Below are 26,588 nucleotides of genomic sequence, written 5' to 3' on the forward strand. Positions count from 1 at the left end.
TTTCCCTAAGCGGGAGATGAATGCAAACTGTGGGTGGGAGCGAGATGGGGATGAGGGTTGGAGGGTAGCTTGCAGGGTGCCAGAGCTGCAAGGAAAAGCACACATAGGCCGCCAGGGAGTGAACCATCACATCAGATAAGAAAAGAATCTATTTCCTTTTTTGGGAACTGAGGAGTGAGTAACAGGGATAGAAAACCTACTTTGCGTCAGGCAATTTCTATGCCCTGGGGGGGACAAAGATGAATGAGACACCAGTCACTGCCACCAAGGTGCTCACGGTTTAGTGAGGGAGGTTTATAGACACACACACACACACACACACACACACACACACAAAACCACAATAATACATTAATATTATCTTGAGTGTTAGCAGAATTATGAGTCTGCTTAAAGAGGAAGAAGTAACTAATAATATTTAAGAGAGAGACTCCAGAAAAGCTTCCCATAGGAGATGAGATTTGAACGTGGTCATTTAAAGATGAGTAGGAGGTTGTCTGGTGGGAGACACGAAAAGGCAGAAAGCACTTTATCTGTTGGGGAAGAAGCTGCTGTGGCTCAGGAATGAGAGGGAGGGGTGGGAAAGGAAGTCTACAGAGCTTACCTGACTTGCACTAAGGTTCCCAAGTGAAATAGCTCCAAGGCCACCTAACCAGGTTTCTTGAGTGTCCTTCCAGCGCTCTTTGCACTGGACCACGATGCCTTTATTTCCAATGAAATAGAGCCATGTGAAACTAGAATCACTTTAAATAAATGCCATCAGATGCTGTGGGCACAATGGGAAGCTCGAGGGGATGCCAGATGGAAGCACAGAAAAGTGAAGGAGAAGGTAGATTATAACAACAATGACAACAACCGGAACAAAAAGATTGTTTATCAAAGCCCCAAATAATACACCGTAGAGCCTTTTTTTTTCAATTTCGAAAAAAAAGTATATCAAGGCAAAGGAAGACAATAATAATAGTGATAATAATTGCAACAAACGTTCCTAGTACTTTACACTTTTAAACTCCTCATATATATACATATAATTTCATCACATGAATAAGATAATTCTATAGTATGGACAAAATTAACATGCAGTCCGTAACTAAAAAGTATGAGATATATTATTTATACCTGTTCATTTGAGGCTATCTCTGCTGTCAAAATACAAAACTGACGCCTTCATGCTGAGGGATTTGGTGCCGATTCCACGTAAAGCAGAAGGTTAGAAAATGAGAAAACAGAAGTGTATTCATGCTGTTTATTACGAAAGAAAATGTTTTGCTTTCAAATAATGGGATGGTTTTGAAATTACGCAAGAGAGTACAGCAACACCCACGGAGAAAAGAGTGCAGCAAACTTTTAGGATATTTTAGGCCCCACGACAATTTTGCCAGAATGAGGCTTATTTTCTTCCCCAAAATAGTTGCTGTCAATCAGCTGCTTAGTTTTGGAGAGCGGGGGAAAAAAAGATATATCAGAATCAACCATTCTTTTTCTATGTTCCAGATTTGATAGATGATTCCTTAAAGGTCAATATACACATTTTAATATTTTATGAGCACCTTTTACTTGGCATCCCCACCTTTATAAGTACATCTCAAGCTCCAGTCTGAGATACCTACATGGAAAACAGTCTTCTCATTCCCTCCCACAAGTCAAATTGAGAACCCTTTTAGTGAAGAAAAAAGAATTCTGTAAATGAGATTTGAGAGTGGAGGGAGGCATGTTCGTGGCACATTAAAAGCAAATTGCAGAGTATTTTTTGTAAAACTGAAAACCCTGTATATGCACGTATCTATTTGTGTGCGTTTGCATGAGGAAGGAGAAAGGTGTGGAACAATAGAAGCCAGTCTGTGGAGGAAGTGGGAGGAAGGAAATGAGAAGGAAAATGAGGGCAGAGATTAACTTTTTCTCATATATCTTCATAATGTTCACACTTGTTACAATAATCATAAAATGTCATAGTTTTCCCTTAATTGAACAGAAAAAAACTGAAAAGAAAAACAGATCCCATGAGTTAAAAAAAAAACCACACACAAAAAAAATACTTTAAAAAACTGATTCAAAAAGCATTCCCTGAGTAAAATATATCCAATAGCAAAGAAATGGTCTCTTAAGGCGCAGCAGGTATCTGGCACATAGTCTGCCAGCCAAACGCTGCCTAAATGACCCCTAAGGTGGAGATACCTGGACGATTTTCAGAAAAGTAATTCATCTCATATCTAGCACTACAAATAAGCAGACCAATGGCATTCAACCACTAACCAAACCGGTATCTGGAACTGACAGCTCCCAGGCATCATGCTAGCAAGTTTAGAGCAATCATTAATTTTCTCTGGGGCAGAAGAGAACTAACTCCAGTTCTAGACTATTTGGGTTTCGTGTACTCAATTTCTAATACAAAATTGACACACAAAGGGAACTAAGTATAAAGCGAGCTCTGAGGATGTGTCCCAGGGCTGGGAGTCGGTGTGAATGCTGCAGTGGAAAGAGCACGGCTTTGGAAAGGAGCAGTCCTGGGCTTACATTCTGGCTCAGCTATCACTTTGCTACATAGCCTTGGACGGATCCGTCAGTCTCTGTGAGCTTCTGCTTTCTAATGCGCAAAATGGGGATAAGTGTTCCTTTCTTGCAGGTTGTAGAGAGACATGAGTACGATCATATATTTAAGTCACTTAGCAGCCACACTGGCAGGCAACAGACACCCACGAAAGGGAGCTATTATTACTAAATTCGTCCAACGCCCGTTGATCAAGAGGGGGCCCTCTCTGCTCATTCTCAAAGAACAGGCACTTGTAGTGGTGCCCCTCCCCCACCCACATCTGAGGAGTTTGGATCACAAAAGTTGGATCCTATGAAAATGCAAGTTATGATTCACCAGGCAGGTATGGATGGGGTCTGAGATGCTGCATTTCTAACAAACTGCTAGCGATGCAGAGTCTGCTGTCCTTCGTGCCTTAATAGGAGTAGCAAGGCCCTAGGGCAAAACAGTCATAAATTCAAATAAAATAAAGGAAGCTGCGGGAGATGGGATAGACTCTGAGGCAGCCTTACCGACTCCATCCCCATGCCTGAACACAGGCGGTGCGCTTCCACTGTAGCTCTCACCACACTCCCAGAAGTCTCCTGTCTGCTCCACTGGGCTGCGGGCTCCCTGAGGGAAGGAGCCCATCGTCAGGGCCCCAAGACGATGCTTCACGCAATTCAGTTATGAGTCAATAAGTGGATCCTTCAATTCAACTATGAATGTGGTGAACGAATGACATTCAGGGAAATTGCTATTGGTTTATGTGTCAAAGTCCAAACGGGTCTGAACTTCGTATTTCTTAACGACTAGGTGAACTTCACATATTATGAGTGTTGTTGGGATTGAGTAGGTTATTGAGCTTGATATTCAGGCAAAAGAACCATCAAGAAAGATCAATCTTGGACATTCACTCTAGAAATATAAAGTTTCAAGAGTTCCCTTTACTCTAACATGAAAAAGAAAGATCCAGAACTCCCTTCTCTCAAGTGAAGACTTCTGTCCTCGGGAATAGTAAGTATAGTTCCCAATATCTCAAAGGGACAACGTCTCTTACAAAACAATCATGTTGGCAATATATTATTATAACTAGCATAGATTCTCTTCTAAGGCCTGCAACAGCTTTAATCCTCAATGCTACTCCAGTTTATAGGTTTTCTGAGTAATTAAGAGTTGAAAAACAAACAAACGAAAAAACAAAAAACACATTCATTGCTTTCATGACAAAACAGAGCAAGTTTTCCAGCTGGGCCTTCATATTAGCATCAGCTCGTACCATTAAGTCATGTAGTCTTTACATGGTTCAACTTACCCATGGACAAGTGGAGATTATGTTTGCCAGGTAAAGTACAATAGCAAAATCTGCTTTTATTGCTAGGAGTTAGAAATCTTGTTCAACTCAGGACCACTGAAAAGTTAACACCAGGAAGCCCTTGCTCAAATTAGACAACACCAGGAAGCCCTTGCTCAAATTTGATCTATTTATAACATGATTCCTTTCATCACAACCTCAACTTCTCTTTCAGTTGGTCAGTGCAGGGCCAGTCTTTGTGGATCCTTTGTTGCAAACTGGCACACTGTGTACATGGACAGTACAGTATCTATTTCTAAACCTTTCCAGATACGTTTAAAATGTTAGTTCTGCTGCCTAAATGTTCAAAACATGGGTGTGGTTGGTTGTAGTTCATCTTCTCGGTGGAATAATAGGACTCTGATAAATATGGTGCATTACATTTATAATAGGGGACACTGTAATGAGGTGTTTTAAAACTCAGCTCTGATTTAATCAAGTCACCCCAGGTAATCACACATACTAACCTCTGTCAGCAAAGGAATCCACCTTTCTGAACTGAATACTTCTCCTGAATAGCACAGACTCTCCCTTGGCTTCTGACGACTTTTAAAACCATTCTTTAATTAATGCTTTCAGCACCCCTGTGGCCTCATTATGCTGCAGTTATTAAGCATTTTATTTCCTTAGTCCCAAAGGTTCTCAAAGCCAATACATGTTCCCCAGCAGACATTTATGTTTTCTTACAGAGGGATTGGTTTTCCATTCATGATATAAAACAAATGTAAATTAGAATGATGGTTAAGATGGCCCAGACTTTTTTCCAAACATTTTCATAGTTGGCAGCACTCCACTTTCTTCTCCCTTTAAGCCAAGAAACTTAAATGGTTAGTCTTCCTCATGGGGTAAAAATATCTAGGCAAAAGCAGTCGAAGAATATTCAGAGCAGTTTCCCACAAAGACATTCTTTAAAAGGCTCCCTATTTGGGGTTCTCCTAAACATGTCATTGGGGGGGTCAATTCCTACAACCTTTCTGAAAGTCACCATGAAGCTCAACTATACCTTCTGACTCACAGGTCACTTCTGGGAATTTTCCCAAATGAAAAATCATAGATGTGCACAAAGCTTAGATGTGCTAGCTTATGAATGTCTGTAGTACCACACTGTTTCTTGTTCAAAAAGATAGGAAAAACCTCTTTCCAAAAATATATCAATAATGGAGTATCCATGTAATGTAATTCTATACAGACCTTTGAAAAGCTTTAATACAATATTTAAAGATATGAAAATCTTTATGATTTATTATTGCACATTGTGGGGACAAAGCCCCAGAGAGCAGTTTCCAGGCTCTCGGCCTCATGTGGAAAGGTGCTGGCTTGGGTAGTAGATGGCCGTCGGCAGAGGCTAGTTGACCGTCAGCTGTAACCAGAGGCCATTGGGCACTAGTATAACTGCCGCGGCTGCACTGGGGAGTAGGAGTCGGTCGGTTGGCAGAAAAGAGGACAGCAGGTCTCAGGTCGTGTGAATCTAGCCTCCAGTGAGACTATAGTGGTGTGACTCCCCTACCTATGGCTCCGTGGTTGTTCCTTTTTGGCGTCATCATATCCTGTGTTCTTGTGTGGGGAGCGGGAGCTGAGACCCCGCAGGCCGCCCCGCACGACACACATAAACAAGTAAATAATGAAATAGCATGTCTAGAATTATGTCACTTTCCTAAAAAAAAAAGAAAATTGACTGAAAAGAATTAAACTCAAAAGTGAACCATAATTATCTCTAGATGGTAGGATAGAGTGATTTTAAATGTCTTCTTTTGTACTTTCCTGAATTTTTATATAATAGTTTTATATTTTGTATGCTAAATACGTTATTACTTTTGTAATCAGAATATGAAATGTTTTCCTCATGTTTTCTCTTACCAGCATGAATATAGTCTTCATATATGTAGAACTAACTAATCACTTGATTAGTAGGAAATAAAAAACAAGACTAGTGAACACAAAGTTAATTTACTATATAGATTCAGCATTAACTTCTTTAAACAAATTCCTCCTCCTAGTAGGAATTTCTCTACCAACTAGCACCGATTTCTACTAGCAGATCTTTTTTTCTGAAGCAGTTCAATGATTCTTAGAAAATCCACCTGAAAATCCAAGGAAGGCAAGGAAATACAATGTGCAAAAGAAGCTGGCCTTGGCGGTACACAGAGAGGTGGAAACTATGAATATGAATGGATAGAGCTTCTGGACCACAGGATCAGGGAAGAGGGAAATGCTATTCAAAAGACAGCTGCCAGCCCCATCCCCCAGGCTGTCACTCCCTGCGGCCCCTCCTCTTTCCTGGCCTTGACTGGCGGCCACAGGAACGCTGTGGTGCACGCATGTGGCCTTCGTGGAGTTCTCACACTCGAAAAGCACTGAGGATAAAAGGCCACTGTGTGGAAAGTGTGTGACTCAGAATAACCACAGGGCTCGGAGTGCTTAGGACTATGTTGCTCCTTTTCATATCAATCATGGCGTTTGCCAAGCTACTCCCCCATCTACTGGGAGGTACAAGGGTGAACACTGTTTAATTGGCTTTGGGAATCTTAAGAGCTGTGCGAGACCATTAATTAGAGGAGTTGTTGGAGTTAAGTGTGTGATGTGTGTGTTGGGGAGGGGAAGGCTGGTTATGCCATGGTCTTGGTAAACCATTCACAAATGCCCCTTTGCACAAGCGTAAGAGAGAGTAGAAGCAAGTGAGGAGAACTCACTTCTGATTAAAAGAGAGTTCAAGGCAGCATTAGCCTAAGTTTTTGTTCAGGCACCTAATTAATCCCTTTGAATACAAATACTACTTACAAATAACGCTGAAATTATTTATTCTCAATGCCAGAATTTTCTCATCTAGACCAACAGAGAAAACCCTGATTGGTAGTATCAGTGTCTCATACTCAAATGCTTTTAGCTGTGAGGCAGGTAGGGAGGACAAACAGTGCTGGGTAGTGCACCATTTAAAGGGGGCAGCTCCTCAGCCCTAACAGCAGTTACTAATGTGGAGACAAAAACCCAGAATTGCTGGATCTTCTGACTTTTCTAGAGTAATTGGTAGTCCAGATTTTTATGTAAAATCTCTGTGTTTTTACAGGTGGACAATAAAAAGGGAAATCAATGCTTTCTATGAACAAACAAAACGTCTCTGAGGGTCAGAATGGACTGCCGGTTTGCAACTCCCAATTCAAAACAGGATCTTAACATAGGATTTTCAACGTGCACATTACTCAATTTACTTGTATAAGTATATATTACCATCCAATATATGGACTAGAAAAGAAACATAAATTTAAATTCTAAACTGCTTCACCCATTTATCCTAATCAAGTTCCGAAATTCATTTCAGTTCTCCTTTTATTGAAATAGGAATCATATACTAGGGTTTTACAATTTAAATATTTCTCTAAGGACTTAAAAGAGCAACTGCATTTATTAGGTTGGTGCAAAAGTAATGACGGTTTTGAAGGTTAAAAACAACAGCAAAAACCACCATTACTTTGCACCAACCTAATATTTATTCCACGTCAGAGCTATTGCTGATGACTTATTCCTTTAATGTATGAAAATACCGAGGAACAAAGAAAAATCACATAGAAGCCAGAGGAGGAGGCTGGAAGCCAAGAATCCTGTCTCCTTCTGACTCAACAATCAAATAAGAACCTTCTCTAAAAACTAAGAAAACAAGCCTATTATCTCTTTAGACTCATGAAGCAAGTTATCATGTAAACAAATTACTATTGTAAAAGTCCCAGCAAGACAACTAGGGTCCTCATTTTAAAACACATGGAAATGAAATGTGTCAGGTTGAGACATCTGTTTTTAATGACTGGAATATTAATCACATCTAATCTAATGTACATTTTAAAATGAGTAACTCAAATATTCAACAGGGCTGTCCAATTTAATAAACATTCTCAGTCTCCGAGGACACTTTATTTATTATTTACCAATTTGCTCTCCACACATGCCATTTCTCCTTAGAATGGCTACATTGGTCTGTGAGGGAAATGAGTCATACTATGCCACACTATCCCACCTTCTTAGGGACAGGTTAAAGTAGGAAATGTGTGTTTGGCTGTCCTTTTGTGTGCGTGCGTGCGTGCGTGCGTGCGTGCGTGAATACAGGAAAACAGTGTATTCTAATACTGAAGGATCTCAACTTTGGGGCATCATTTTTTTCTAAATATCGTTTGTAACTTTCAGAACATCTTATATTGGGTAGAATTATAATTTTGCCATTAAGTTTTATGTTGAAATGATTTATAATCTATGGCTATCACTCAATGTTTATGAATTTTTCATTTAAAATCAACCTTTCAATTATGGTAGTCTTATACAAAGACACTCTCCAGTTCAATTACACCTAACTTAACTGCATCTTGTTCTTAAATGCTGTGGCATACTTGAGAACTTCTAAAAATGGTTGAAAAATCACCATTAAAGGGAGTATACCAGAACCCAGAAACCTAGAACTGAGGCATCCCATTTCCTTTGAGTTTGATTCACTTTCTTTAGTTTCCTTCTTTCTATGTCTCAAATTCCCTGTACTGGAACAAAACTGCAACTTTCTATCTATAAGGTATCTTGTGAGGAATGCAAAGTTCCTTTGCAAAGCTGTCTTATTATGCAATCCAAATTACAGAAAGTTGAAACAGGTGTTCTTACTTAAGAGATGAAAAAAGTCCTCACTTAAAACTCCAGTTACAGCAATACACCTTTATTTTTGAGGTGAGGAAATGTTTGCAGCAAAGTAATACACTTCCAGCAAGAGAAAGTGTCAGAGAATTGATAGGGCAGCCTTCTGGTTTTGGGCCTGACAAAAAGAAGTTGCCAGACAAAGGTAATTTAAAAATTACAGTTTTACCTGTGGTCCTTGAAGCTCGTTCACAGAAAGCATACCCTTAACAGAAAGGTCAGAGACGGGAGTGGGACCCTGTCCTTCACTCTTCTGCCACTGGTTCAACTTTTTTATTTCTTCCAAACACACACCACCCCTCTTCCTACCGATCTGGTAAATCTCCAGTTTCCAATCATGATTTGCTAGTCATGGTGCTGCACCTTCTACCTCCGTGCTTCACTGCCTGCTATCAGATCAAATGAGATAATGAGAGAATTCTCCATTTCAAACCCAAAACAACCTTTAAATCCGCAGGTCCAGCCACATACTGTAGGACCTAGAACTCTCTTGGTGGCGTCACTGATTTGTGTCTCCTACACAATATTAAAATCAAATAATACTTATCCTAATTCCACTCTCTCTTCCCCATGCAAATGCTCATTTGGGAATTGCATTACCCTTCACCTTTTCTCTCAAGTCTAGGGACCAGCAATTATCTTTTTAACTTATCCTACATTCAGCATTTTACCGAAGAGTAACACAAAAACTACACTATATCCCACACTGGATTAAGAGTAAGTATTGGATATCATTTTTAAAAACAAACAAAACCACCCTTCAGCCAACTGGGGACTGTTGGTGAAAAACTCTAGCCCAGAAAGAGCCAAAGACACAGCAGTTGTCGCCGGCAGGGCAGCCATCAGCCAACCAGAGGCTCTTCCTGCCTTCAGAATCCTTCTTAACTCAGCCTCTCCAGGGAGGCACTCCTAGTGGGTCAGACTTGGTTCTCCAGACAAAAACTTTTGTCAGGTGGCCTCCAAACCCTGAGCTCACCAGAATGCTAAAACTAACTTCTAACAGGCAGGAGTACCTTCAGTCTTTTGAAAGAGAGTATCACAGAGAAGTAGGCAGGACCTAAACCTTGAGATCAGCAATTCTAAAGCATGCTGTCAGCCCTTTGTGACAAAGTGCCCTATTATCTTGTTTAGCTCCCTGATGATTTCTTAGCAACCTCGCTCAGGGATCTGCTGACCTCCACCCCCTTTTTTGGAGAGGTAGGGGAAGGTTCTCAAAGCCGTAAATGTGAGCTGATCAGTCACTTCAGAGAATGGAAGGTGCTGCCTCCATCGTTTCCCAATTCAGGGAAGTGAAAGCAAGACTCCAGCCATCTAATTCTTTATCAAAAAAGAGCTGGGGGTGTATGTGGTGAGGGACAGTGACAGCCAGCTAGCACAGTTGGTTAGAGTGCGGTGCTCTTAACCACAAGGTCCCCGGTTCGATCCCCACATGAGCCACTGTGAGCTGCGCCCTCCACAACTAGATTGAAACAACTACTTGATTTGGAGCTGATGGGTCCTGGAAAAACACACTTAAAATAAATAAAAGTTTAAAAAATAACTAAAGAGCGTGGGGTGACTAAACTGCAGAGGGAACCTGACGCGTGGAGTCTAAGAACCAAAAGGCAAAAAGGAGGGCAGGGGAGAGCAGGGTGTTGAAAAATTCAATACTTTCTTTACAAGATGCCTATAATTTACTGGAGGAAAAATCGACCACAAATGCCAAACCTCGTAACTTTTTATCTCAAGTTTTTGTCATTTTTATCCAGCTGTTCCAATTCAGAGCCCAAGTGCCCTACAAGGCCAAGACAAGACAAGTAACAAGACCTTCAACTTCTCTCAAATTAACAAGTTATCGGGAGTGAAAATGAAAGTGGAGGCGAGCCAGGCCCAGCAGGCAGCTGTTCTTTATTCCGGGCAGGGGGGTTGACCTATAAAGTCCCCCAGCCTTCTCCCTCAGGTAGCTCAGCCACCTGTCAGCTCTCCTGCACTCTCTGGCTCTGCCTGCTTACTTGGCCAAGTAAGCCATTCATAACCTTGAACCTTGCTAGAAATTGTGACCAAGCTCCTCTGCAGCTTGCTGTCCAGTGGCACTAGAAAAATAGGACCATCGGGATACTGGGCCCTGTAATGCACTGCCCAGATCCCTTTAGGACTGGAGTATTTATTCCCCCAGTTGCTGGGAGTGTTGGAGGCTTCCATGTCACCGCTGAGTGCCTCTCCAAGAATCACACTGAGTTAGAGAGAGACCTGGCTGGCAGGCATTATCTGTCAGGGTTTGGAGAGCTCACATCCATTGACTGGCTGATGGAGGAACATGAAGGGCCAGCCCCCATCCCTTAGTTTCATCCCAGTTCCAGAGCCCACCCCCCCCTTCCCCAACCCCCAAGCATCACAGTCAATTTCTCCTGCTGCCCAGTTCTACTGCTCTCATTTCCCTGCCAGGCATTGTTGTCTTCAGCAGTCCCCAATAAACCTTCTACATGCAAATCTCAGCATCTCCGAATCTGTTTCCTGGAGGACTGGCCTGCGATCAGCAGCAACAAGGTACAAATAGTGCTTCACTCTCCTTTGCTGCACTTTAAATTCACACATTGTTTTCTTACATCCGTAGCCCTTGCATCAGCCACATTCAGATTTTGGGACCCAGTGGATTGATGCATGAAGGCCTGGACAGGCTGCCCACCAGTCCAGTTACAACTACACTACACGATTTGTGCCACAATTTTAATACATGCAATTCTCCCTCACTTTTGCACAGTTCTAATATGCATGCATTTCACTGACCATGGTTTAGTTAAATAACACCAGTCCTGCAACAGCCTGGTTTAGATTTCAGTTACCATAGTATATTATATTAGTAACTGCATCAAGTGCAATCTCGGCAGGTAGCTCTTCGGTTCACAAATCACTATGTAGATAACAAGTGTGCATCACAACCATTAACCTATCACATTGCTTCTTTCAAACCTGTCAGTGGTCAGTTACTGCACTTCTCAGCAGTACAAGCAAGAGCTGGAATGATCTTTGGGGCGTGGGGGTTGGGGAGGTTGAGGAAAGACAGCTGGAAAGCAGGACGCATGTGGCTAGATAGTGGTTACCGGCAGGCCTCCCTCTCAGGTGTCAGTGTATTAGAAGGGTTCTAGGTATGATAACCAATCCACTTTCAGGCACAGGAAAGGTGGGGCACATAGCAAACCCCTGTATTAGTTTCCTAGGGTTATTGTAGCGAATTACCATAAACTTAGTGGCTTAAAACAACACATTTATATTCTTACAGTTTGCATGTCAGAAGTCTAAACTGGGTGGCAGTGTTCCTTCCGGAGGCTCCAGGCGAGAGTCCCATTCCCTGACTCATGGCCCCACATCACTCTGACCTCTGCTTCTGTCCTTGAATCTGCTCAGGCTCTCACCCACTTGCCCCCTTCTTATAAAGCCCCGTGATCACACTGGGCCCACCCTGATAATCCGGGATAATCACCCATCTCAATATCTTTCACTTAATCACACAGGCAGTCTCTGTTGATATGTAAGGCAACATATTCACAGGTTGTAGGGATCAGAATGTGGAACTCTTTGAGGGCCCATTATTTTGCCTGCCACACCCCATCAGGTTTTTCCAAATGACAGTGCTCTCCTGGACAGTGACCCCCAATTTGGTAGCTGGAAACGCAAAGCTGCCTGAAAACACCTGTGTCTGTATCTGAACCCTCTGGAAGAGAACAAGAACGAAGAAGTGATTTCAACTGGTGCTCCTGACCCTGAGTCAGCTTTGCCCAAATGGCTGCTCAAGCCTCTCACTCCAAGATACATTCCATATCCAAAAGGACCCCTTTCTAGTAAGTTCGGGAAGTACACTCATCGTTTCCCTCACCAGACACTCACAGTTCATACTAGCATATCCGGGGTCTTGACAAGTCCTGCAATAAAGAAACCTCTTTAACTTCTTTAACCCTGAGTTTCAGCAATTTACTTTTCACATAACATTTCACGGGACACTGTGGGAGCGCCACACTAAGCTGTCCTCCAGCTCTGGTCAGTACCATGGAAACAGTTCTGCAGGAAGTCCACACACATCTAGGGCTCCCTCTAAGAGCCTAACAGGTGAACTGAGGTGCTCCTGCCACGAGGGAGTGGTTCCTCTCCTGGACCCACTCACAGGTGCACTTGGGCAAACCCAAAACCTGCCTATTGACTCACACGCACAAAGTACATGAAGTGACATACTCTTCAGGTGTCTCCGTCCTACCTGGAGACTCATTTCCTGAAGAGCTGGGGTTTTTCTCTTTCCCTGCGCCTTGACTCTGGCTTTCAAACTAAAGGGGAAAAATAAAAAAAATGACCAGGAAAGAATGTGTCACCAAGTAAACTCATGGGCTTTGCTTTTCTCTCTTACCTGTCAAATCAAATACTTGGGCACATTGCCCCATGAAAACTAAAATATTTTCTTCTTTCAGGAAATGGGTTGCTATTATCAAAACAGAGAAGACTGCACTCATTGCCTCATTGCTGGTGTGTTCCCTGCATAGCCTGGAAGCTCGCTCTCTATTGCGTGGAATATTTAATGCACTGTGGTCTTCCTCAGGAATCACTAACAGTTTTGGAGGAACCACAGAATCTCAGAGTCAGAAAGAAACCTAGAGATCACTCATTCGCTTTTCTTCAGGAATCCTGGAATCTCCCATCAATATCCCTAATTAAGAGGCTCTTCATGTATGTTTCACACATTTTACAACCACCATCTACCTTTCAATTACTACTCAACTGAACAAACCCTGTGTCCAAGAGGCCTGGGGAACTCGCCAAGCCCAGGGCAGGCTTTGTGCCTCCTCTCTGTGTTTGAGATCCCTTCTTTCATCTACTGCATTTCTCATAATAACAATAGCAAATACTACAGCATGCCTACTATATGGGACACACCATGCCAGGCCTTTTAATTATGTCATCTTATTTCATCTTGACCACAGCCCTGTGATGGAATATTGCTACCTGACAGACAAACACACAAAAGTATTTACTGCATGCTTTACTGTATTTAGTGATATTATTTACTGAGTGTTTTCCCCATTCCAGTGCTAAGCACTTTACATTTTTATCATCACGTCTATGGGTAGATGCTCTGGTTCCTTTTGCAGATGAAGAAATGGAGAATTCCACGTGGTAAGAAATGTACCCAGTCACACAGCTAGTAAGAGGCAGGGCTGGGATCCAAAGCAACGAGTATCTTCTACGCATCCTTCACTCCTTCCTTCTCCCTGTTGTCTTTCCAGCCAGAGGGGTCCTCAGTGTATCTCTGAATTCACAGAGCATTTATTCATCATCCCACTCTTGTTACTTGTCATATTCTGCATAGGCCTTAATTCCTCCTCACTGAGCATCTCTTATACTACTTTGCATATCTTAGTGTGCTGCTCATAACACACGTGCTGTAAACATAAAATGGTTTAGAATAAATCTTGTAGCAACCAGGACTGGCAAGAAAACCTGCTGTTGAGGAAGGGTTGCCTGTTATCAGTTGATTTCTTGCTTGTTTCAGGAAGCAGCTACACAATGTCATTTAGTACAGGGGATTAAACTGAATAGTTTGTCCTTGGTGGTTGTTTTGGTGGCTACCACGGGAGCGAGTGACAGACTGAATCCCCTCAGACCTACTAGAGAGGCCAAGGTTGAAAGAATCTCTGAGTCGGAGTTGACTCTCCAACATCTAGCCAAGTGCCTGGCACATAGTAGTTGCTGGACAAATATAAATAATGACTAATTATTTAAAAACAAAGTCATGTTCTACAGATTCAGCATTTAGAAACTATAATCTCTTTTACCTCTGAAGTAATTTTTACAAACAATCCATCTAGGAGTAGTGTCAAGTTCTTCTAGTACTCATAGTTGATAATGCAAATAATGGTACTTTTTCTTTGGGATGGATTTGGGAAGCTTACAAGTTTTGCTCTTTTTTTTTTTTTTTTTTTTTTAAATAATTCCAAGTTACCTGTTAGGAGGTTAAGAAGACAGTACCAATAGAGAATTATGAAGCAGCTCCAACCAAGAGCCCTGCACCATTTTTGGGGAACAAAGGAATACATTTGGGAAATATAACTCTTTATAATATGTGTCTGGACCATTCGAATCCTGTGAACCATTTCTGAAGAAACTATTTCACCTATATCATAATAAATACCTTTCAGCTAAAGCATACTGTCTCTGGAATGAATCTCTTGAGCTCTCAGTACCAAATGTTGATGTTCTACAAACAACCAATCATAGCAAGATCAGAACTGAAAATATTTTTTTAAAGTATCACATTAAAAAACACAAGGCTCATTTACAGTACTTTCATCCATTAAGCTCCCAAGGGCTGAGAAACGCATGTGTAGGGACTGCCCAAGGAGCCCCGACTGGCAAGATGGTGGGGTGGGGTGCGGTGGAGAATGATGGGTTCCCTGGGAACATGGCCTAGGTACATCTAGAAAAATTAACTCTCGGACAAATAAACTGCTTTCGTATGCTGCATCACCAAGCGTACGAAAGTAAAACTTTTATTCTTTCATCTGAAGGCCGTTTTTCTAAACATAAATAAATAAAATACATAAAGGCATATTAAAATATCAACCCATAGAGAAAACAGTGGGAGAGTGATAAGGCATCAGATGCTCCAAGTAAATCCAAAGAGAAAACCAAATGAAGTCTCAGCTCGACAGTCTGAAAACTGTGCTGAGTTTAATTAAATTTGCCACCAAGGCAGTTCTTTGTAGACAGAGGAACAACATTCATGTGGATGCTTAAAATAATATAGTACATCACCTGGTCTAAATCAATGAAGAAAATGAAAAGGGGGCCCACCAAGGCTATTTTCAAAGGTTAAACAACTCATTGAAGAACAGAACCAAGGTCTCCTAAAACTCGAATCCTTCCACCACTGCAGGGAAAGCAAATGGCTGCAGTTCCAGTTGCTCGTAGTGGCTGCCTGTCTATTACGTGGAGAAAATCGGGTCTGGGCTGAGCAGTCAGTCATGAGTGCTCTGATCAGCCAGAGACGTCTGCTACGGCATTATGATAAGAGTGCTGGTACACACGCTACTCATCAGCGGCTCTTCAGTCTACCATGCCATAGCCTCCAAGTCTACACAATCGAAATTGCCGAGTGACTGATACAAAGGTTTTCCGTTGTCTTAATGTTCATTATTCACATAACATAAATTTATTCATCCAGTAAACACATACAAATATACATACACTTTAAGAGAGATTGAGTTTTGTAGTTCTAATGCCAAGCCTTAGTATCAACATATATGAGGTGTGATCAAAAAATACAGTGAATGTTTAAATTTTAAAAATTAATTACAATGAAAGACATATTGCCACTAATTCCAATGAAACACTAAACTTCTTGCTATCATCAAATCACTTGAAATCATTGAAGGGAAAATAAAGGTATTAGTAAAATACATATTGTCATTTAAAGGTGTTACGTAAACTTACTGAGTTGATAATTTTATTTGATGTTTCTTTAAATTTGGACAACTTCCTTCCCTCCCCCCCGCCCGCCCTCCCGCCCTCCCTCCTTCCCTCCCTCTCTCCTTGTCCTATGGCAAATACAACGTGTGATCAAAAACCATGATGAATGTTTAAATTTAAAAAATTATTACAGTAAAAGACACATTGCCATTAATCCCCCTCAAAATACTCCCCCTCGCTTCGAACACACTTATCGCATCATTCTTGACACTTTCTGAAGCAGTTCTGGAAGTCCTCTTTTATGAGTGTCTTTACAAGCATTTTAAAAAAAGATGTGCATAGAAAACGGCCTGAGAAATGGGCAAATGGTTTCATCCTCCATCATGACAATGCTGTGTGTCACATATCACTTCTGGTACGGCAATTTCTGTCAAATGAAAACATTACAGTGTGCCCTCATCCACCTTAGTCACCACATCTGGCACCTTGCAAGTTCTGGCTCTTTCCCCAAAGTCAAAATGACCCTGAAAGGTAAACATTTCGAATCCAGTCAGGACATCGAGGCAGCGCAACTAAAGACACTCATGAAAGAGGACTTCCAGAACTGCTTCAGAAAGTGGCAAGAGTGATTGGATAAGTGTGTTTGAAGCGGGGGGGGGGGGGGGGGGGGGGGTATTTTGAGGGGGATTAATGGCAATGTGTCTTTTACTGTAATAATTTTTTTAATTTAAACATTCATCATGGTTTTTGATCACACGTTGTATTTGCCATAGGACAAGGAGAGAGGGAGGGAAGGAGGGAGGGAGGGAGGGAGAGAGGGAAGGAGGGAGGGAGGGAGGGAGGGAGGGAGGGAGGGAGGGAAGTTGTCCAAATTTAAAGAAACATCAAATAAAATTATCAACTCAGTAAATTTACGTAACACCTTTAAATGACAATATGTATTTTACTAATACCTTTATTTTCCCTTCAATGGGATTTTATTTTAAGTGATTTGATGATAGCAAGAAGTTTAGTGTTTCATTGGAATCAACTTTGGCGAAACTGATCTGAGTAGTTCTGCACCTGAAGATGCTGCGCTGAAATAGCTCTATCCCCTCTTCTTACTGCACAATGCTCTGATCCTGCCCACAGGCTGCCTCTGCGGCACACTGCCCCAAATCGACAGGAACTAGGAGCCAAGCCCACTTGTGCAGCCCCTGGGATGCTCACAGTCCCCTGCTGGGTGGAGACCTTGGCAGGCCTGGCTCTCAGCCCTTCTCACAGGGGCAGCTGTGCTGTTTCCTCCCTCTGCCACAGAGGCCAGAAATGAATTCCAGCCACACCCTGGAATTCTCTGTGCCTCGTCCCCTGGTCACACTGCAGGGACTCATAAAAAAGCTTGCAGCATCTAACCTGACTGCATGGAGAGGGAAAGGGTCTTGCTTTCCACAGGCAGAATTTAAAAAAAAGACCTGAGTGTGTTTAACTTATTTTGTTAGAAGCCAGTGTCTTCAAAAGCCTTCTCGAGAAAGCTATTTTTGTGAGGTTATTGTTGTAACGTTCTTAGGTAACAAATTTTCTTCTCCATTAAAAAAAAACATGACATACTCAAGACACTTATTTTGTGCTTCAATAAGAGTATTAACAGAAAATCACACAGACCTTCGTTTTGTGTGGCCTTTGCCAAATTACTCAACTTTTTGTAGCTTTAGTTCCTCAAAACTGTAAAATGGGATCTTGCAGGATTCTTCCGGTGATAAAGTGAAATAATGTATGCAAACTTAGTAACACTGTGCTTGATGCACGGTTAATGCCCAGAGCCCAGAGCCCAGAGCCGTATTAGCTCTGGATGATACTGAAGGATCTTCTTTTACAGGCTTCTACAGGCTTCTACAGATAAATTCCATGGGCTCCATTTTATAAAGAAAGCAAATGACAGCATCATTCTACCAAAATAGATTTCTTGAAAGGAAAGCATGTTTGTTTGTTTGTTTGTTTGTTTGTTTCAAAGACACCAAATTAATTACTTCCCTTATTTGTATAGCCTTGAAAAGGAAATTGAAAATCTTTTATTTCAACAGTATCTCTTCTCCTCTTCAGAAGGAAGGAAAGAAGGACCAGACCTAGGAAGGGAAGGAAGGAGGGAGGGAGGGAGGGAGGGAGGGAGGGAAAGGAAAGGAAGGGAGGAAGGAAAAAAGGAAATAACCTCACTGGAAAGCTGACTATGGTAGATAACTCCAATTCTCTTCAAATGGATTTTTAACAATCTTTATTGGGTATTTACACTGTATCCCATCATGCCAGCCCAAAGCCCAAGCCAACTCATACCAGTGCCAACACGTTTTGATTGCTATACTTTTTCCAAATGGGCCAGGACCATGGCAGAGATGGGCTAGCTGTTCATCAGTCTCTTCTCTCTTCTTCTTGGGCACATGGCTGCACTAAATTTCCTGGCATCCCTTGCACTTAGCTATGACTATATGACAACGTTTCTGTCAGTGGGATGTGATTGGAAGTGACGTGTGCACCTCCAAGCCCAGCCCAGATACCACTCGCACGTGTTCTCCTCCGGCTCTTGCCATTTTGCCCCAGCTTGATGAAGATAAAAACCTGAAACCTTGGAAGCCACATGCAAGATGGCAGAGCCACGAGATGGAAGGCATCTGTGTCCCCAATCACTGCTTGGAAGAAAGCCAACAGCATCTCAAGTCCCTTTGTTCCAAACTTTACATGCTTTCATCATGTTTGAGCCATTCTAATTGTTTGGATGTGTTTGTTCCAGTAGCTGGTACCTGAAGCATCTGGAAGTCCTGGGATTTTTGCAAAATTATGAAGTACTGATTATTAGTAAAATAATGAATCTTAATCATTGTGTGCCTAATCAGACACTGGCTCATAAAATAACCAAATAATCTAGAACTAAGAAGATATCTTCTACACTAGGTAAACTATCAGAGGTGCCAAAAGTTTAAGAAAAATATTGTTGAAAACCTTGAAATATAGAATCTTTTCATTTATTGAATTGTTCTACGACACAAGAAAAGTTTGCTATTGCTTGACTTTAGCGACAAAATATCTTGATTCAGTCTTTTAAACACCAGTGTTTCATGGGAGTATAATCTGTGTCAGAGCATTAGTACAGATAGACATTTCTGACAACAGGACATTTCTGAGATTTTTTTTTTTAGAAGATCAAATTGGAGAGAATTGGAGTTGTTAGCTCTAGGCGCTCATCTATATTTAGTAAATAACAGATTAGCATCACTTTCTTAGGGTCACTTATGAGATGACTACAGATGGTAATCCATGTTTTAAATTGATCCTAAAACACATTACTTTATTTAATTGTTTCAATGTGCAGAGATACGCATTGTTCTGTATACACACAGGAAACATATCAGCGAACATTCTCAGAAATTTAATTCTCAGGTTAACCCTGGGAAATTCAAGCCTCAAACCCAACTTACATCCAATTAAGTAAATTATTTATTTTGTATAAAAATAAAAAAAAGTCCAAAGTATAAGAGACCTCACTTAGTTTAAGGCCATATAGTTTAAGATGTAATGCCAAATGAGATTACTTACTGGTTATCAAAAAAAAAAAAAAAAAAAAAAAAAAAAAAAAAAATCAAGTTAATACAGTAAAGACCTTATAATCAAATGGATTACAATGGCACTTTTGGAAAACTGCCTTTGGTCATCACAGATGTGAGCCTGAACACAAATGCATCACAAGTAACTTACTAGAACATCTCTCAAATCAGTCTGTTCTCTTCATCTCTACCACTCCTACCTTTACGTAGGCCACCACAACTCACCTGGCCTACTCTCGACCTGGGCTCCTTGCTTCCACTCTTGCCCCTTCTCCAAACTGTTCCCATGCAAGGGGTCCCCAGAGTGATCTCTTTGAAGCACATGCCATCTCACACCACTCTCCTGCTTAAAACTCCTTCAGGTGTCTTCATTGGTGTTAGAATGGAATTGGAACTCCATCATGACCTGGCATGCCCTAACCAATCCCAACCTATCCTAGTACTAAACTCCCGTTCCCTTCACTCCAACCCAGCTAATCTCCTTTATGTTCCCTGACTATCCCAAGCTCTTCTCCATCAGGGCTTTTGGACTTCCAGTATTCTCTGCCTGAAATGCTCTCCCTCTAGCTCTTTACACTGACTTTTCTTTATCCTTCAGGTAAACCTCAATTCAGCCATATTTTAAGCTATCCAACTTATGAAGAAGCTCTTTAAGGAAATAAAAAAAGAAAACAGATATCTCAATGTACAGTAAAACTACATGCTGCTTCCTTGGGTTTCCATATGTAGGACTGCGATCCTTGGAGAAGGACAGCAAATCAAACCTACGACTGCATGAAAGTCTAGCACACATTTCACATTTGTTTATGGCACTGGGTCAATCTGACAGAATAGTTAGTTTTCCCAAAAAGTTCCTCTGACCAAATGGAGGAAGGTGGTGCCTACAGATAGTTTTCCCAAAAGTTCCTCTGTACAAATCCTAGGAATTGCAGGATTGGATCTGGGCAGGAGCTCTGGAAATGTCAGGGCAGTCTCTCCACACTGAACACCCCTGAGAATGTTAACATGTCTGACCACACTTTCCCTCACGTTGAGCCATGACGAAGAAATGCTGTCCCCGTTCAGCTGAACTGATGAACTCCATTCTGTAGATCAACATGAGAAAACTCAACAAGCCCCTGCAGAATGCCTGCCAAGGATCTGCATGTTGGCAGTGTGACATCTGCCTACTTGGAGGGAGGTTACAAGAGGCAGCCCAGTCGCACATGTGGTGGTGGTTGTAGGGTTACCTCTGTATGGAAGTTGCTGCAGTCTTCGCCCAGGAAATACCACAGCACTCTCTTCCTGAAGGCCCACACGAGAAATTCCTTCCAGGACTTGGCACCAAGAAAAGCTTTGCTTCTACTGAGAACTTAGCTTTGGTGTCGGTTTGGTTTATCTTCTGGATACTAAGGTTACTTTAACAGATCATATTTTCTCTTTGTTTCTAGAAAGACCAGGGAGAGATTTGCACCCCTTTGCCTTAAGGACACTGGACATTATGACACACATTCTTAGGTTCTAACTGTATCCCTGACTCATCTTGTTTTTTGGGACTTGTATTCCTTCAGCTCTGATTGAACTACTTTTTACTATCTTGTGTTGTATATATTTTACAAGCTGCTTCAAATCCTTTTGGAAATAAAATAGGCTATTACTGCATAGATACACACAGTGGATTTGAAAACAAACCTTTTACAACTCTAGATCCTGTAAAAATACAATGTGGCCTCCGACAGACCTGGGTTTGCATCCTGATTCTGTGGAATTCTGGCTATGTGATCTTGGGCAAGTCACTTAATATTTCCAAGCTTCCATTTCCTTCTTTTATAAATTGAGGATAATGACATTTACATTGTATACTGGCTGTGAGAATTAAAGATAATTTATATAAAGAGTTGGTACTTGTAACTACTAAATAGTACCCTCTGTTATTATGAATAACTGTGCAGGTTGTTCCCAAAGAGTACCTGAAGGCAATGTCTGGAAGTGCAGGTTCACAGGCACGTGGAGAACATCACAAGACTACGGAGACAGAGATTGGAGGGAAGCACTGACAACGGAAGGAACATCAAGCACTGCCGCTGACCACCAGAAGCAAGAAGAGGCAAGGACTCTTCCCTGATGACTTTGATTTCAGACTTCTAGACTCTAGAACTATGGGAAAATACGTTTCTTTTGTTTTCAGCCACTTGGTTTGTGGGAATTTGTTACAGCAGTTCTAGGAAACTAATACATCCCCCAACTCCTTTTCCTGGACACCACCCCCAAAATCAGGCATTGCTCAAACACTGAAAAAAAAAAAATCCTAAAATTTGGGGAATATGAGTCTTCTATCAGTCTAAAAACAGCTCGCTTAAACTTTTCCATAATAATGCCTTTCTTTGTTCTTCGTAAATGCCAGGAAACCTTATGAACACATATAAGCTGATAATAATTAGAAGAAGACGCTGTCCTCATCTGTGGAATGGCAACTCTTTTTAAAATATTTATCCTAAACAAGAGGACGTCTTTGTCCGTCACCCACTCCACTCTTGTCATTTCTTCCTAAACTATGGGCACTCTCAGATGTGGTCTGGGAAGAAAGCCTCAGCTACGCAGTGGGTAAAGGGGAGGATTATTCTGGTAGGTGACATCTTGCATTGCCACCATCTGAAACACTGTCATCTCAGAAGTGAAAGCCGCATTAGGGTTCGAACAGACCAAGAGAAACAACAAGGATAGGAATGGAAGCTGTTCTGGGAATCCCAAAACTGAGGGTAGGTTTTACTAACCATGCATATTTATTTTTTTATATACTTATTCCACCATGTTAAATTTCTTTTTATCAGGGATCATTTTCTAAGAGCTCGAATTATTCCTGTGCAGGAAGTTACTATGTGTATAACCTGAAGCTGGGCTTTAAAAGAGACCAACGGTAAATTTGTAAAAATACCTCCCTAAGGGTGGTGTGATCAAATGACAGCTACTAGGAGCAACTCATACAAAGAAGTGGCAATGTTGGGGTCAGGGGGGAAGGATGGTCTTGGAACCTCTCAGCAGTTTTGCTTCACAGGTTAATACCCAAATTTTAAAATCATAAGAAATCACATGTAGTTTTTTATTCAATGAGCAACTAGTGTCTTTATGTAGGAGATGCCATGGAAACAAAACTGAGTAAGACATGCATTTCTTGTCTGGAGGGAAAGATATATGTCAACCCCAAAATACAAACTATGTGCTACCAATATAGTAGAGGTATGACAGTGCTCATGACATAACCAACCTCAGGGAATCCCAAAGAAAAGCAATGGAAGTAGGATTGGACACTGAACGGACACTTGAGCTGCCATCTACAATTCTGTGAACTCCTCAACTATCTCCAACACCTGACTTTGTCCTCCTCATATCCCCACAGCAAAATAACTAAACCATGAAATGTTGGCACCTGGCTTCCCTATCTTCTTTCAGTCATCCAACCAATAATTACTGAGTACCTACTATGTGCCAGGTGCTGAGATAGGTCCGCGGATCCTTCTGATCCAGATCTGCTGACCCATTTATCCTGGGGCTCATATTCATGAAGGGTTTATAACGCAGATTTTTTATATTATCTCCAAATGATATCATATATACAGTCACAGAGAGATGCTTATAGGAGTAAACTTCAAAGCATGTCACAATTTTTATAATCCTGCTTGAGCAATTTAAAAAATATGTATGCATACAGTAAGTCTCCCAACCCCCAAGCCACGTGTCACCCATGGTGTGATCCAGGCCTCTTCTGATCTCTTTGGGTTCTGCTGGGCACTCAAGAGGGAGCAGCAAAGAAGCCAGTTGTTGCACTTGCACTCATGGAATTTAGTGTTTAATGTGGAGACAGATATCAAATAAGAACACATACCAAACTGATAACTAGTCACTGCACGGCAGGACCGTGGCATGACGTGAGGCTGAGCTGGCAAGAAAAGCTTTCATTTTATCTGCAGTGTTTGAATTTTTACAATATGGACTTATCCATGTATTATTTGTGTAGTCATTACACATTTCTATATCAGATACAGCATCGAGAGAAGAAGAGCCAAGAAGGGGACTAGAGGACCATGGGACAGGTTGATCCCAATATGGGAGCCACTGAGAATGAGTAAAAAGCCAAGCTGATGGAGCTTCAGGGTCGGCCTGGAGCTAATATACAAGTAGCTGCACACCACTTTGTGGTGACTGACGTCCCAGGTCCTGTGGGAAGCACTGCCACACACGGACACAAGGCTTCCCCTCTGAGCTCTCTACGGGTTCACCCACCTTCTGACCCCACAAATGGAATGACTTACTTTCAGGCACTGAGTAACGTGGATGATCAGCATGTTATTTTCAAATGCTGGCTGGAAACTTGCCTTCCCATGGAGAGTAATAAATCTTACCAGAAGATGCCAAATGCCCCGAGCTGAATCATAGCTATCTTGTCTAGACCAAAATGTCTCATCTCTAGTTTGTTAAACAAATTGTGTCGTGCCCATTTCTGCTAACCTTGGAATCCACACGGAATTCCCAGTTTCATCGACAACAGGGCAGTCCCTGCGCATCAGCTTTCCCTCTGTGGAAAGCCTGACCACATGGAAGTGGTCCCAAGACATGCGAGAGGAATAAGAACGGATATCATGGCAACACTAGCCATGGCCACACACAACCCACTAATGACAGACTGAGCAGTTGTGACAGGCAAATTTTGGCACAAAAACATTGCCTTACACTGTCATTCGTTTCAATTTTCTGATTATATTTTGAAATGTATTCAGATGGTATGGCTTTTACAGAACAGAGGCACGACCAATGACTGGTCATTCAGTAATGCTTCTGGTCAGAACAATTATGTGTGAGTGAGTGTGTGTGTGTGTATGTACTATTTTGTTTTAATATGGCAGGGGCCCTGTTTGGAGTGTGTGCATGGTTGTCAGGGATATGTGCACAAGTAAAGCCAATGCAGAGAAATGTAACTGAATGCACCTCTGCACGTGGTGGACAGCTAATAGAGGAAAAAGCTTCCTGTACGGAGCTCCATGTCTGAGCTCTGCTCTAAGAGGTCAATGGGAGCTTGCACGGTGGACAGGGTTGCCAGATAAAATATGGGACACCCAATTAAATCTGAATTTCGAATAAACAATGAATGATTTTTATAGGTACATCCCATAGATTGCATTGGTGTTCTGTATTTTTATTTACTGAATCAGGCAATTCTAACCTAAATGGTGGAAGGGAGGAAGACATACATGTCAATCATCTTCCCTGCTTTGTTGAATAGTGTCAACATCAGCATCAATTAACGTTTATTTATAGGACATGGGGAATGAGGTCCATGCTGTAGGGAAGACCTATGGATTATTCCTGCTATCTGCAACACTCAGAACATGTCTGCTTCTCTAATCATAGACTCCTCGAGATCCTGGCCTGTACCTTATTCCTCCTTCTTCAAGACCTAGCCCAGCAATTGGTATGTGCTAGATGCTAAAAATACTGTTTTGAATAAATGAGAATATGATGTGGAATGACTATAAAAGAAGGAAGTTTGGGGTGAGGGAAATTTCTGTACATGGCAGAAAACATAGGGAACTTCAAGATGGTTGCAAGCGCCAAATCTCCAACCATCTCCATCACTTACGAGCAGAACCGCTTAGCACAGGAGTTCAACTGAACAATCTCTTAGCTTGGTTAGTGTGGTTGAACTGTCTCAAGTGCAAAGTATGCTAAGCACCCTGAGTGGGTGGGGGAGGGAGAGTAGACAAAATTGAGAGACCAACACTTACACAATTATCTACTTCTTAAAGCGATAATTAAAGAGGATAAAATATTGTCAAAGCCCAAAAGAGGGACGAGAAGTTATGACTGGGACAATTCACTATGTTTTATGGAAAAGAAGTTATGTGAGGTACATGAGAAGGGATGGCCCTCAGAGGTGCTTTGCACTTTATAGACTCTGTGTGTGTGTAATCATAAATATACATGTATATTTCTATAAACACATACATTTTTAAATGAAATGTTGCAAGAATACTACAGTGAACTTCCCACATAGTCTATGTTATTCTTATCAACTGTATTGGAACTGAATCTTAGAGAAAATTCACATTTCCTTTGGAAGTACTTAGAATGCAACTGTTTAAATAAATAAAGTAGTACTGGTCCCACTGAAGACGTGTAATAATTTTTCTTTTTAAATGTATCTTATTTTTAAAATAGTTTTGTCTTATTAAATAAGAAATGTTTGCTGATTACAGAAAAATTTAAAAACCTAGGTAAATAAAAATACAAAAATAAAAATCACCTATTATTTTTCCAGTCAGAGATAAAGACTCAATATTTGTAGCATATATACTTCTCGATTTTTCTGCATATATATGCATATTTGTTAATATGTAACAATATATAACATTTACTATCAAATATATAATAAATATGGTATTAGACCCTATATACTACCACGAAAACTTGTTTTTAAGCTACAAAGTGATTCTATTCAAGTGGCCAAATATATTCCCACAACATAATTTTTAATGCTTGTACAGAAATTTTAACTGATGAATTACTTAACCAAGCACCTATTGCTAAACATTTAAATTGATTTCAGTTTTTTGCTGTGATAAACTTCCTAACAGGTAAGTCTTTAAAGACATTCATCATTATTTCTTGAGCACAAATTCCTAGAGGGAGAATTACTGAGTCAAAGAGTATGTACCTTTTTTAAGGATTTTGACACATATTACCATTTTGCTCCCTAGGAAGGTTGTGTCAACTTATATTAAAGTTCCTTTTTTGCCAATTATTTTCCCAAGTTAGTCTCCCCACAAAATCTGTGAAATCAGAATATAGGTAGAGAGAGCCTATAGAGTAATATATGTAATACGTTTTCTTTTCATGGGAAATAAGTCCAAAAAGCAGGATTTTAAGAAATCTCACTTGCCCACAATTAGCCTTTGGTGCAGCCAACTGATTTAGATAAGAACATTTTAAGCCAAATTTCCAATCAAAATTTGCCATATTTGTGGAACGGTGGTTGCTTACCATTTTAAAATAATTTTATGGAAAATTAATATATTTCTTTTTT

General features: G+C 41.1%; 1 protein-coding gene across 2 annotated transcripts in view; it reads right to left on the minus strand.

Moving 5' to 3' along the window:
* Positions 1-26,588, minus strand: part of MOB3B (MOB kinase activator 3B) — a 184,002-nt gene that overhangs the window by 150,529 nt on the left and 6,885 nt on the right. The window lies entirely within an intron of this gene.

Source organism: Rhinolophus sinicus, chromosome 16 (assembly GCF_057876585.1).
Source record: "Rhinolophus sinicus isolate RSI-liver-muscle chromosome 16, RSI-T2T, whole genome shotgun sequence".
In the NCBI taxonomy this organism is placed as follows: Eukaryota; Metazoa; Chordata; class Mammalia; order Chiroptera; family Rhinolophidae; genus Rhinolophus; species Rhinolophus sinicus.